A 15,371-nucleotide genomic window follows, 5' to 3' on the forward strand; every position below is an offset into this window, starting at 1 on the left:
CAAGAGAACAGAGGATGGAAACAAATCAATATGGCCTGATGTGTTACAGTTGCGCTTTTTGCCAGATGATATTGATGAGTTTCTTGTTATCTTAGCAGTTCATCCTATTATGCTGCTGTGTTCCAGCGTTTGTCAGATAATATTTGAGCTAAATATTGAAGAGGGATTTGGTATCTAATCTTTATAACGTTCAATAATGTCTGTCACAGAACTCATTTCTTATGAATATTAGAACATGTTGTCTGTGCTGTTCCTTTAAGGATCACAGAATTGGGCTCATTTGTATTAAAATATTAGTCAGTCTGATGATTAATGTTCTGTTCTTTCTCTCACAACCCATACTTACACAGCTCATCCTTTAACACCATGATTTTATTCTCTTCTCACATTCACTCACAGACTCTCTGTCTCTCTCTCTCTCTCTCTCTCTCTCTCTGTGTGTGTCTGCTGTTCAGTGCACCTCTCTCTCTCTCTCACTCTCTTGGCTATAATCATCAGTTTGTGGGGGCTGTCCCCATAGTTCTCCCAGGGCTCTTGGGGCTAGTGACAGAGCTTTGTGTTTTAGAAAGAAAGAGAAGAAATGAGAGAGGGAGAGAGAGAGAGAGAAAGAGAGAGAGAAACCTGGGCATTCAGCTGGTAATTATGTTGCCAAAGTGCCACGCAACTCGCTGTGGTGCAGCACTAATAAATGGCCTGCTGTCTGCATTCAACGTTTTTCCACGCTCTGTTTTTAGAATGGGACAACAGAGGTGGAAAAACAACAAGTTGGCGGCGTCCCTATGTTCCCTTCAGTTTTCAGTTGTTATGGCCGCTCAGTGCTTCGATATTAGAACGATATAAACAAACACAAAAGGGATGAATTCAGTAAACAGTTGCACCACAAAAACCTGTGTTTTAATTTTATTAATTTAGTACTTAATTCAGTAGAAACATATAGACAAACACATAAACCTACATAAGAACATCACGATTCTTATCATGTACATATAATAAAAAATGCTTAATGGAAAGACTCAAATTCAAATGCAAATAAAAACACATACATTTGATTGACGGAAACACATTTACTGAATAAACTCCTATAGAATGTATATAGGAATACACGTCAAGTCATGTGACTGAACAAATCGCTCATAACTGGACTAACCAGCGGACCGATATCATCGTATACATCTTAAATGTTGCTCTGGTCATTCTGAAAGTGATTGCAGAGCAAATAAGTCAATGCAAACTTCAACTATGCCAAAAAACAGGTTTATTGACACTTTTGGTCCATCAGACACATAAATAAATATATCGTATAGATCCGCACAGTGAAGTCTTAAAGATGGAGGAACGCACACACACATAAGTGATCCATTACACTTGCCATTAAAATGATTGGCTGGCTACTGTTAGCACAACCTTCCAGAACTCTCTGACGCGTGTCGCTCCCAGACATCATCTATCACTGAACGCAAGACGTCATCTGTGCACTCTAAACCACAAGTCATTTATTCAATTAAATAAAAGAGTCACAGTGGCAACATCTTCCCCGGAAGTGATGATTTTGTTCTCTTGAACACACACGATTGAAACCCCCAAAAAACTAAACAAAACAAAAAAATGTGATATTGTGATTTTCTCATAAATTTAATTAGCAAATTGGATGGAAACGTAGCTAATGTCATTCTTTTCAGCACACACACATCTCCCTTATATCCCAATACGGCTTGTTTAAAAAGATTATAGACTTGCACAGTAACAGTAATGTGGAAAACAGACGGTAAACTACATTTTATTTAAGGGACATGTTTGAGTACATTTGAACTTGACAGCCGTTACATATCAAATGATGATTAAAAAGATGGAGAATAAGGCTTTAACTGGGCAGATATCCAGATGTGTTGTGTAGTCAAGTGCACTTTGAGGATTTTAATAAGCTGATTCAGGTGTCTGGAGCATTACTGTACAGTCCCAGTAAAGTGTGCCACAGTTGCTGTAGTAACACTGGAGCACTTAGAGGAGTCATGCAAGATGTGCAATGGCACAAATTACATTGAGCATTCATTTTTGGGGGCTGTTACCTGTTTACGCAACGTGTGTGAATAAACAGTGTTATCAGCGGGCGCGCTCCATTCTTACTGAATTTCCTTACTGAGTGCACATGAGGGTTGTGTCACCTACTCTGCACAAATCATCTCAATTTGCACCACAACACAGATTTCATATTCTGCATTATTTAACCTGCATTTAAACTCATCATCTTCACACAGTTTGATTCTCAGACGGAGCCGATCTCCGACCTTGAGGCACAAACGGCGGTGGCCCAGGAGGGCACAACACAATGGAATTATGGGTTAAGAACAAATTGCAGAAACATCTCAATATTTATTTTGTGGTTTTGTTAGTATTTGAATGTTCTCTCAAATGTGCTGTGTTTTTAAAGAAATCAAATGTATGTACAATACAAAATGTCTTAATTTAGTTTGCCCACTATAGCACCTATTGTATCAACAAACTGAGATGTGTAGAATTATGTTATGATACATTTAGCTTCAGATAGAAGCATTAACTTCAAATCTTACAAATCACACTGAGTATGGACCTTTTCAGCAGGCCATGGTAAACACACACACACACACACACACACACACACACACACACACACACACACACACACACACACACACACACACACACACACACTGTGATAATTAACTACGGATAAATAGTGGGGTTAGGTAAATATATATATGTCCTGACCTCCAGCTAGAGATCGGTAGAACCCGTTGTGGTTTTATGTAGGCTGAAAAAAATGACTGCTGTAAATACTCAATGCAAATTTACTGTGGCTAAATAAAGAGAACATTTGAAAACAAATTATAATTAAAAAATGCATCATGTTTTGTAAACCCTGGAAAAAGAAAGAACACATAAATGCAATTCCAATGCATTTTTAAGCATATGAACACAATTGTTATTTTAAGGAGGTCTGCTTTAATTGCTTGCAGTAGCTCAAACAAAGTGTATGAGTGTGCATATCCAGTATGTGTTTTAGCAATCATAAGTAGCATATTGGAAAGCTATTTGAGCAAATTAAGACTTGTCTGATTCAACAGAAGCAGTAAACGTCAGAGGAATGTCTGTCCAACTGCAGTTCATTAAGCCTCATCTGAGTTTCTGAGTAACGGTTATCTGCAGAGGTGGGTAGAGTAACCAAAAACTACTCAAGTAAAAGTACAATTACTTCAAAAACATAATTACTCAAGTAGAAGTAAAAGTACTAACATAAAGGATTAATTGAGTAAAAAAGTATCCAATTACAAGACTACTCAAGTAGTGAGTAACTCGATACTTTCACAAATGACATAATAGATATTTACTGCCCAATAATCCATTATATAATACTCATTTACTTTCAGTGAATGTTTTATATATATATTGAAAGTTAATGGTGACTGAGACTGTCAGTCTCTAACATTCTGTCAAACATATATTGTGTTCCACATAATACAAAGTGTCACAATGGGTTGGAACAACATGAGGGTGGAGAAATGATGACAGAATATTAAATATTGGCTGAGCTATCACTTTAAAGAGACAGTTCACCCACAAATGAAAATTCTCTCATCATTTACTCGCCCTCATGCCATCCCAGATGTGTGTGACTTCCTTTCTTCTGCAGAACACAAATTCAGGTTTTTAAAAGAATATTTCAGCTCTGTAGGCCAAAAATGTTATGCTCCAAAAAGCACATAAAGACAGTATAAAAGTAATCCATAAGACTCAAGTGGGTTCATCCATGTCTTCAGAAGTGATATGAGAGGTGTGGGTGAGAAACAGATCAATATTTGTCATTTTATGCTAGACAACAGGGGGCGATACGCAGAGAGGAAATTGAAAGTGATCCGTTTCTCATCCACACCTTTCACATCGCTTCTGAAGATATTGATTTAACCACTGGAGTCTTATGGATTATTTTTATGCTGACTTGTGTTTGTTTGTTTAGCTTTAAAATGTTGCCACCCATTCACTTGCATTGTATGGACCTACAGAAATTCTTCAAATCTTCATTTGAGTTCAGCAGATGAAAGCAAGTCACACACATCTGGGGTTGCATGAGGGTGAGTAAATAATGAGAATTATAATTTTTGGGTGAACTCTCCCTTTAAGGGCTCTTGTCAGATCTGGATGAATTTGTCAATAAGAAGAGATGTTTGGAAACATTTCTAGTAATTATTACAGTGAAAACATGAAAATGTCCCACAAGGACGTTATATATAATGCTGAAATATAAACCAAAGCAAGATCATGTTTTATTAATGCCTTCTTTCACTATTTCACAGCTTTTAAAGTCCTGTGTGGATTCTTATTTCAGTGTAGTTACAGTTTTCAGTGTCGTAAGTATTTATATTGTTAGTTCTGTACAGCAGTACCGCCGCTCTCTAACTGGATTAAAATAACATAATAACATATAGAGAGACAAAACATACAGATACATTTTAAAATGTACTCTTTATTTGATCAAATGTGTTTACTCTTTATAATAACACACAGTATATATTAAAAATGACAAACAGAATGAAGATTTATTGTATTAAAATATTATTCTGCATCAGCCCCAGAGCTCCGACACTCTCGTCCAAATTCACTCATTTCGTTCACTTACTGCTGAGATATAGTGCACTAACTGCTGTTCACTATATGGTGACGAGGATTAGGGCTTTGTTCAGATTGTAATACTACAGTACTGCTTACAGTGACTAGTATGGAACAAATGTGTCAAACACTTTTTTTTTAATAGCATCAATATTTTATTGTGTTGTGAAATTATTTTCATGACAATTAAGCACAATTGTCTTCTTTTAAAAAAGATTCACATATATACAATTATGCTAAATCTACTGTAAACTGTAAAGTAGTTACATATCATGGTTGTATTTGTTGATCTTTATTTATGTTTAATACTACTATTATTAATACTAATAATAATAATATGACTTAATAATCATTTAAATAATATTGTGTCTTTTTCATTAGATTTTACAGTTAAATATGACCTGGACATGTCTTCATGAAATGCCCCCATCAATAGCAGGTGTAAAAGATCTAGCAGATCTCAGTCACACCTGTACACTGTAGCAGCACATGAGTAGTGCTGATCTGAGTGCCAGCTGTTCCTGCTTGTTCCTGTCTGAATAAGGAGGTCTGTTTAGGATCTGCACTTTCCCACTTGGAAGATCTTCCTAGACAGACCAGCACAGATGTCAAAAACATCCATCAGGAAGTCAGAGGGCAATTTGAAACATTTCTCCTTCACAGTTTACACTTGCTCTATATTCCACCAGCGGTAGTGATAACAATGATAACAATGTGTTAACAGCAATACTCTTCTCTAAATGTGTATTGTCCCTTTCTTTCAGTTGACAACTGCCAATTCCCTACTGTATATACCCATAGGCACATGCCGGGTAATTAAAGAGAAACCTGTACATTACACTGGCAGAAAAGTTTGAGGACAATGTGACAGGTCTAAACCTAACATGTGTGTCCTTCGAAGACATCTGTATGGTCCTCTCTGTGTAGGTTTCTCTGGAATGACCCTGTAGCCTTCATGGAAAAACCCCAAATGCATGTCTAACTCAGCCTAAGCTTTGGAAGTCTGTAGATCTTAGGATTCCGGTGGTGAGACATCATTCTTGAGGCCACCACACCATCTAGAGCACCATATATATTAAGCAGCAGAATTGAAGAAAACAACATTGATAATACTGCTTTAATTAGGACCAGACCCTTAGGCTGCATTCACACAGCAGCTGAATGTGAAATCTCATTTCCTCCCTCACTTGTGACACAGATCTTTTTTTAAATGACTGTGTGAACAGCAAAAATCTGAGTCTGACATTTTTCATTCTGATCTTGGCACTTCCATATGTTGAAATAAAAGGGATACGTTCTGTAACAGGTTTTTTCAATGTGATTTCAGTATGAACAGTCATTTAGAATAAATGTTTTTTAACATTTATTCTATGTTAAAAAATGCTTTGCAAGTGATCTAATTAAAGGGACAGTACACCCAAAAATGACAATTCTCTCATCATTCACTCGCACTCATGCCATCACAGATGTGTGACTTTCTTTCTTCTGCAGAACATAAATTCAGAGTTTTAGAAGAATATCTCAGCTCTGTAGGTCCATACAATGAAAGTGAATGGTGACCAGACCTTTGAAGACCTTGATTTCACATAAAGGCAGCATAGAAGTAATCCATCAGACTCCAGTGGTGAAATCCATATCCTTAGAAATTATATAATTGGTGCGGGTGTGAAACAGATAAATATATATGTCCTTTTTAATATAAATCTCCACTTTAACATTCTGAAAGTGAAAGTGAAGATTTATAATCCAAAGTGATTGCATAGCTTTAAAGGTCTGGTCACCATTCAGTTGCATTATATGGATCTACAGAGCAGAACTTTGTGATGTCACAATCAATCAAACATCTCTCATTTTACCAGAGACCTGTTCTTTTTACTGCTTAATTATTCTAGTTCATCTCTTCATTGGTGTTTATTTGTGTTTGTCTCTTTTTAACAATGATGAAAATGATTTCATATTAGATGTTATTAAAGAAGCATTGACCGCTACATGGCTCTGTTAGAGAACCTGCGATTCATGCAGGTAATGTTTAAGTTGAGGCTGGATTTAATAGATAGTTAATAGATAATTTCTTGCACCTTGATGACATTGAACCAGCAACCTTCTAGTTTACAGCCCTGAGATTCTACCATTTATATGCTTGTTTGAGCGGCCTCTCGGGCCCAACACCAGCCCAACACTGCAACACTGGCTCAACCAATAGCATGGGGCAGGACAATTTGGAAATCTGTTTGAAAACAAAGTTTATTTTTGCAATGCCGTGTGTCGCAGAAATGACACTTCAGCTTTAATATCCCAGCGTCTTCAGTTTGACGAGTAAAAAAGGGGAAAAGTAGGATTTGGTACATTATAGGTCTTACCTTGAAGGTACATGATGATTTCCATGAGAGTTCTCTTTTCATTACGCACATTATCAATATTATACAACTTTAATATATTTACTCATATATAATGAACTCATGACATGCAGAGGCAGCTCAGTTGGATGCTCTTCAGTACATGCAACCTGTCATAGTGATCAGTGCAGCTTTCATCATGTTCGGGTCTGGGATTCCCTAGTCTACTTTTCTATTCACAAGTGGAAATTTATAATCCTGACATTACTTGAAGGAACATTCTTGAAAAAGTTGCTTCATGCCCAAGCACAAACCCCAGGCAAAATGCAAAGTACAGACTACCAGATGGATTTCAAAGTTGGCTATATTTCGAGTCTTGTTGACAAAGTATGGCTTTTCAACCAAACTTCAGGGGGAATAAAATGTATTTTGTAAAATTAATACGATCTATAAAAGGGAAAAGCCATAACCAAGTCAAGCGCCTGTCAGAGAGAAAGACAGGTCAAATATTTAGTCCATTCTTCCATATGTAACCTTTGGCTAAAGGTATAAAGAAAGCCGGCTACGCCATTTTACCACCCTGGAAAATAAAGTGAGAATAACCCCAAATGTTTTAAACCAAATGCTGTTACAATAATATGAAGGACCCTGCTGGTTCGGATTGGATTAAAAGGCAGAGAAGTGACTTCCAAACAATACCAATTTATTTCACAATTAAATGTATTCCACTAAAAGCTTTCTAAAAATTTACCATTTGACAGTTTACCAATTAAATGTCCACAGTGAAGAAGACACTATAATAAAGCAAACATTAACAGAAAGGACTAATCACACATCAAATCAGTGCAGAAACACTGACAACCCAATGACAACCCAATGACAACCCAAAAGAAAAGCAATCCCAAATAAACTCCTCTCTGTTAAGCCTCAGTATCACCGCAGGTCAGACATTAACATGTAACATGACTGTGGAAAAACAATCTTTCAAACCGCTTCACCACACTGAATCAGAATACAGACCTATTGGTTTCATTTATAAACTTAAAAAGGACAAAAATATTCAACTTCACAGATATATCAAACGGATCCACAGAGAAGAATCAGTGGTTAAAGACAGCAGCGGCCACAGCCGTCAGAGACAGACGTATCAAACAGGCATTAAAAAACAGCAGCTAGCACTCTCAGGCCGCACCTGAAATACAGATGTGGTAAGAACATAAAGATCATCAATTCTGTCAAGATAACAAAAAACCCACGATACATTTCTTACCTCATTGGTGAAATTCGTACTCTACAGAAGGCTTTATCACACACACACACACACACACACACACACACACACACACACACACACACACACACACACACACTCACACGCGCGCGCACACACAATTTTTACATGTCATATTTGTTGGCCTAAATACCCTTTATAGGAGAGTTGTTTGAGATCAATAGCTCACTCATTATTCAGTGAAAACTCAAATAAATTTGGATTGCTTAGGTTTTGGAACAATTTTTTAAATAATATTTAAATTTCTGACTTTTGTTTGCAGATGTTGGTATCTTAGCAAATCGAAGCACACTTTGAGAGATTGTTGAGGTCTCTTCTAAAATTCGTGAGATATCTTCAGGTTCCCTTACAAGTCAGTAACTTTGACTCTGCGTCAGTAGCTGACGCCGTGGGAGCTCCTTCCAAGGGCGGTGACCTTAAAACTGTCATCACTCCAATTTCATTGGCTGGTGATGCTTGACCCTTCGACATATGCAAGCGTCATTATGGACAAATAAGCTGGAGCCCAGAGCCACACCATCTTTCAGGATTGCGTAAACGTCTCTCGTGCTCTCGAACCATAAACCAACACTTTGCTGTTCTAAATGTGCCCCTGGTTAGAAAGTGGCACTCCCTGTGTACATTTCCTTAAAACACCTTCGTGCTTGTTGAGACTGATTGCATTCATTGTGAGCATATAGACCTCTTGACTCTAAGAACTCTAAATGCTTGCCCTGATCCCAAGGTATTATGGGATGCATTGTGATTGGAAATCAGTGTAAAGTAAATGCAATCTAGACATTATATCGCCATTCAAATGTTGACATCACTGAAACCTCGACCACTATCATTATGCCCTTTCCTCTCTCTAAGTGCTAATTGCATGCTAATGTTTACCAGGCTGTTTCTCGCATTTGTAAGAGTTATTCTGTTGCCATCATGGCCATTTAGTAAAATATTGTTATCTCTCGTACACCTTTACATATGCTGAATGACAATAAATTGAATCTTGAACTGACAACGCTAGCATTCTGAACTTTGTTTACAAACAACAGGACAATAGCATTAGCATAAAAGCTAGCTTTCATACCTTGTGTTTAGGTACAGTAGATAGTGTAGGCTCTTATTTATTAACAGCAAAAAGCAAAGTTAAATCTATAAATAATAAAACAGTTTACAGCATATTTACAATTTAGGGGAATCTGAGACACAGATAAAAGTAAAGAAATATTCAACTATTATTTTAAGCTGAGTGACTTCTGGTCAACAAATATAGTACCATAGTCTAGACATAGACATTCCTTCCTATTTTTCAATATGAAGGGGTGGTTATAGCACGCCATTATGGCATATGGCTCCCACAGCGTTAGCTACTGACACAGCGTTGAAGTTACCGTCTTGAAATGGAATCCCTCAGTTACTTATGTAACCCTGGTTACCTGAAAGGAGGGAACGAGCTGCTGCGTAGCTTTGCCGCACTACTGGGTGGCTGTGGCTCAGTTGGTAGAGCGGGTCGGCCACTAATCTCAGGGTTGGCGGTTCGATTCCCGGCCCACATGACTCCACATGCCGAAGTGTCCTTGGGCAAGACACTGAACCCCAAGTTGCTCCCAATGGCAGACTGGCACCTTACATGCAGCTCTGCCATCATTGGTGTATGAATGTGTGTGTGAATGGGTGAATGGGACACAGTTTAAAGCACTTTGGTATCCGCTAAGGTTAAAAAAGGCGCTATATAAGTGCAGACCATTTTGCCGCATTACTGGTTTTTCACTTTTAAGGTACTGAGAGATGCGTTCTCCTCCCTTCAGTCAGAACATTATGATGGTGTGGCACTGGACTCTAGCTTATACAGTATGCCAGGGATGATGCATATATAGTCTGAGCATCAAGCATCACCAGCCAATCAAATTGGCATGATGATATAGGGTTTTAAGGTCACAGCCCCTAGGAGGAGCTCCAACCGATGCAGAGTCTCATTCCCTCCTTTCAGGGAACCAAACTTACATCAGTGACAGAGACAATTTCTGAGAAGCATGTGCTGAATCCCCTATTATCCCCCTGAATCCAACAGAAACATTATAGAGATCTCATTTGTGATTGTTCTTTTCTCTACTCTTGCATGAGAAACATTGATTGAACTGTCTAAAGCATAAAAAGTAAACTATTATACATTATGTAACTGTTATAATAATAATATTTATAAAAATAATAATAGGTTTATTTTATATAGCGCCTGTCTATAGAACTTTCTTTGCACCAGTAGACTGTAGAGTGCAAGTGGTAATATAAGGGCGAAGCAACTCACTGACGTACTGAGGAGCAAGTGTGTGAAGAGCCTTGAAAATTATCAACAATACAAAATGTTTAAAATTTAGAAAGCAAACTAATTAAATAATACACTTTGGCAATAGCCATAAAAGTGCACACATGGGAACTTAGCAACCATGAGTGTGCAGCATTTTAAGCATTGGGTAATTGATGTAACATTACGTGCAGTTCATAGTTCAGATTAGTGGCGCCGTGTCAACAGAAAGCAGAAAAAGTCAGACTGAGACAGACATTCACTAGTGAACCGAATCAGAAGTGGTGTAAAAATATTAATTATAGCCCTTTTCTATGTCTTAAAATTGATTAATGTGTCAGAAAGAGTGTGAGAGCGAGAGCGAGCGATAGAGTGAGCGAGAGAGAGAGAGAGAGAGAGAGAGCAGCGACAGCGAGAGAGAGAGAGAGAGAGAGAGAGAGAGAGAGAGAGAGAGAGAGAGTGTGAGACTGTCAGATAAATGCAGTCAAGTCAAGTCTGAATACACTACCATGGTGACATCATCTCCTGGCAATGATTACATTTGAAATGAATTTGCCAATAAAATGTAACACTATTTTCAGATTGTCTTGTAAAAACATTTGAGCATTTACTTTTGCATCTTTTGTGTTATAAATCTCTCCATTCAGGTACATTCTGAAAGATTTGCAAATCACAAGTATGTGCGTGTTCCTCTGTTTCATAGGCCCTGCAATAATCACACTTTTATGTTGGTCATGTTCCAATATAGCAACACTGGGTGCATCTATTATGGCCTATACAGAACTGGCTGTTAGTGGGATTCGCTTAATTCATTACTAAGCACTGCTGCGAAAACACACGACGTCTTTAGAAAACATGCAGAGGAAACATATGAGAAGCAGGTACATAAATAAATGTGTTGCCGTTCACAACCCTATAAAATATTAATAAGACCTCAGAGAGAGAGGGGAGGGTGGCACCCACCAGTAGATGGATCAATATTTGCACCTTGGCATGAAGCAGTAAATATTCCAGAATATGATTTAGACGCTGTAGCCATGAGGGATGATTTAATGAGTGATAATGAATAAAGGAGAGAATGTTCCATTCTTTTCGTCTGTCTCATCTTTATACTCTCTCTCTCTCTCTCTCTGTCTCTCGATGATGAAGTGACATGCACCAGAACACGTGCAGTCTGAAGGCATGTTTCCGCTTGCGATGGTTTTGTAATAGAAATGTGTGGAATAACGCAGGGCTTTACAGTCAGAGCTTGTTTTTCTAACATCATTGACACTTTATGATCTGAATAGTTTCATTTTAGCCCTGCGTGCCATTTTCTGCTGTTTAGAATCAGAGTAACATGGCAGCTTCTACAAGTCTAATAAAGTCACAAAGATGATCTACTAAAACTGTCTTTATCTCTCATACATCCATGATAATACTGTATATAGAAAATGATATATTCATATACCTGGGAAACCAAACAGGAAATAGTTGTGTAAAATCCAAATAAATAGATATATACCCATTAGCATAATTTTAAACATATTGAGGCATAATGATTCAGATTTATATCTATACAATGGCCCTGAAAAGTATTTAAACACAAGTCACACTTAAGAAAGTATTAACACAGGAATTAAATTGGATTGCCAAATATCAAAGCAAGTGCCATTTATTTTATAGAAAGACTTTTCAAGTAAAACATTTCACCAAAAAAGTTTGTCTAAGTTCTGTTTGTTAAGTTTTGTTTGCAGGTGCCACTTGGAGTGAATTTTTGACATTTATACATTTAAGTCTCTAAATACTTTTGGGGCTACTGTACATAATACTGTATATTCAGGATTTATACGTACATAATAACATTTTTAACAATATATTCAGATTTACCACATACTGTATAATTGTATATTGAGATTCATCCAGAGCTTGTTCAACAGCAGGATATATAAGTGTCTGTTATACCTCCATCACCCCAACTCTTTTATTGTATATTAATCAAGGCCACATCCACACTAATACAATTTTACTTGAAAACACATTGGTTTTGCTACATTTATGCTTTTTGGATGGTTTGCGAGAACATTTTTTAGGTTACAAACTTGTAATTACATGGTGTTATACTATAAATGTGGTTTATGAGGACATTTCTAGTGTCCCCATAATTCAAATCACTTAAAAAAAAAACATACCAAACAATGTTTTTTTGTAAATGTAAAAATGCAGAAAGTTTTTGGTGAGGGTTAGGGGACAGAATATATAGTTTATACTGTATAAAATCATTATGTATATGGAGAGTCATAAGGATAGCCACGTGTGTGTGTGTGTGTGAGAGAGAGAGAGTGTGTGTGTGTGTGTGTCTGTCTCTGTGAGTGTGTGTGTGTCTGTGTGTGTGAGAGAGAGAGTGTGTGTGTGAGTGTGTGTCTGTCTCTCTGTGTGTGTGTGTGAGTGTGTGTGTCTGTCTGTCTCTGTGTGTGTGAGTGTGTGTGTGTTTGTGTGTGTGTGTGTCTGAGAGAGTGTGTGTGTGTGTCAGGTGTGTCAGAAATCATGTTTTATTTATACTTTATTTATTTATTAACCATGGTTTTACTACAGTAATAATGCATTCATATAGTTTTACTATAGTAATATTGCAGTAACCATTCATGTTGTTACCATGGTTCATTTTGTTGTTATTATGGTTGAACTACAAATACCATGATTCAATTTTCCTAAGGAAATGTCAAAGACACTGTCAACAATAGACAAAGAGTGTTCAGCATTACACACACCTAAATTACTTTCAAAAAGAAGAGATGTATTTCCTGTTCCAGTGACACATCATTAGTATTTGTTCACCCTCTAGCATTTTGCTGTTGTAACAACGAGACGAGAGAAGGTAGATCTAGATGCAGATTCTTTTAATAATAAGAAAAATAAAGATGATACACGAGGCAGGTTATTAACTCAGAAGATAAAGCAACAAAACACTACAGACTATTAGGGTAGCAAGGACAAGAACTGACCCAGAACAACTGAAACAGAGGGTATACACACAAAACAATGTGTGTGTAGTTAGAAGTCCGGAGAGGGGCTTCTGGGTAGTTTGTGGAGAGAGTGACAGACAGAGACTGGGGAGAGCGTAACTTAACCCCCCTCCTCAAAGGACGGCTTCCGAAGCCCAAAACCAAAAAGGAAGGGTCCAGAGGTTTAGGAGGTGGCTCCAGGAAGGGAGCGGGGTTTGGCAGTTTTGTAAGCGGCTCCAGGATGGCAACAGGCAGAGGATCAGGAGACCAGTACAGAACTGACAGATGGTCTGGGGGTGGAGCTGCTGGAAGCGGAGCCCCAGGGGGTGGAGCCACATGTGGTAGTTCAGATAGTTGAGACTCAGGAGGCGGCGTCAAAGGTAGAGAGGGTGGAGCCACAAAAAGAGCAGGGATTTGAGTCTCAGGAGGCATAGCTAGAGGTGGAGAGGGCAGAGCCACTGGAGGATCAGGGATTTGAGACTCAGAATGTGGCACCAGAGGGGTTGGAGCAGTAGGCGGCTCAGGATATTCCCAGTGGGTCAGAAGTTTACACACACTTTGTTAGTATTTGGTAGCGTTGCCTTTAAATTCTTTAACTTAGGTCAAATGTTTTGGGTAGCCTTCCTCAAGCTTCTCACAATAAGACATTTTTACAAAAACAACATTTTTATAAAAAGTAAGATCTTTGTCCTCATGTGCACGTGCAAACTGTAGTCTGGCTTGTTTATGGTGGTTTTGGAGCAGCGGCTTCTTCCCTCCTGAGTAGACTTTCAGGTGATGTCCATATAGGACTGGTTTTGCTGTGGATATAGATACTCGTCCACCTGTTTCCTCCAGCATCTTCACAAGGTCTTTTTTTGTTGTTCTGTATGTTCATCTCTAGGAGACAGAATGCATTTCCTTCCTGAGCGGTATGATGCTGTGTGGTCACATGGTGTTTATACTGGCGTACTATTGTTTGTACAGATGAACGTGGCACCTTCAGGCATTTGGAAATGGCTCCCATGGATGGACCAGACTTGTGGAGGTCCAAAAAAAATTTCTGAGGTCTTGCCTGATTTCTTTAGATTTTCCCATGATATCAAGCAAAGAGACACTGAGTTTGAAGGTAGATCTTAAAATACATACACAGGTACACCTCCAATTGACTCCAATTAACCAATTAGACTATCAGAAGCAAATTGACAGCTTAACACAATTTTCTGTTATTTTAAGCTGCTTAAAGGCACAGTTAACTTAGTGTATGTAAACTTCTGGCTTCAACTGTACTGGAAGCTTCTGATCAGAATCAGGCCAAATTTCTTGTTTATGTTTAAGATAATCTGGGCAATAACAATGTGGTATCTGATGGTATTAGATGGTAATACCATGGTACTTTGAGATACAAATAGCATATTTATGTACTTTTCTGTATTTACATGGTGCTTCAAAGTACTTTCAGATTACTATGGTGTTTCATTATATGACTACCTTATTCGTATACCACTGTATTAACATGGTGCTCCCAGGTAATGAATGGTACATGTCCAAACATGGTAATGCCATGGTCATTTTTAATGTGTTTTCGTGTAAGTTACTAAGTGTTTTGATACTCTGTTGGAGGTAAAATCTTTACCTGCAGTGCCAATCAAGCTGTACATGTGCTGAACTTCATAAAAACCTTCTTCATCACTGGCAAACAATAGGACACATTTGCAGGTTTGGTTTCCATTGATTGTAGATCCAATGCATCCAGCATTATTTTTCAAATTTTGTCAACAAAAAATGTCTTGAGGGCCATGTGTTGAGCAGCGCTGGTGTAGTCAGTAACTCGTTCTACATATATTGCAGAATAT

At 37.9% G+C, this 15,371-nt stretch overlaps 1 protein-coding gene across 1 annotated transcript in view; it reads left to right on the forward strand.

The window, feature by feature from the left end:
- The window catches only part of LOC127654656 (potassium voltage-gated channel subfamily H member 3-like), a 147,905-nt gene that overhangs the window by 70,195 nt on the left and 62,339 nt on the right, over positions 1-15,371 (forward strand).

The sequence above is a fragment of the Xyrauchen texanus genome, chromosome 14 (assembly GCF_025860055.1).
Source record: "Xyrauchen texanus isolate HMW12.3.18 chromosome 14, RBS_HiC_50CHRs, whole genome shotgun sequence".
Taxonomy (NCBI): domain Eukaryota; kingdom Metazoa; phylum Chordata; class Actinopteri; order Cypriniformes; family Catostomidae; genus Xyrauchen; species Xyrauchen texanus.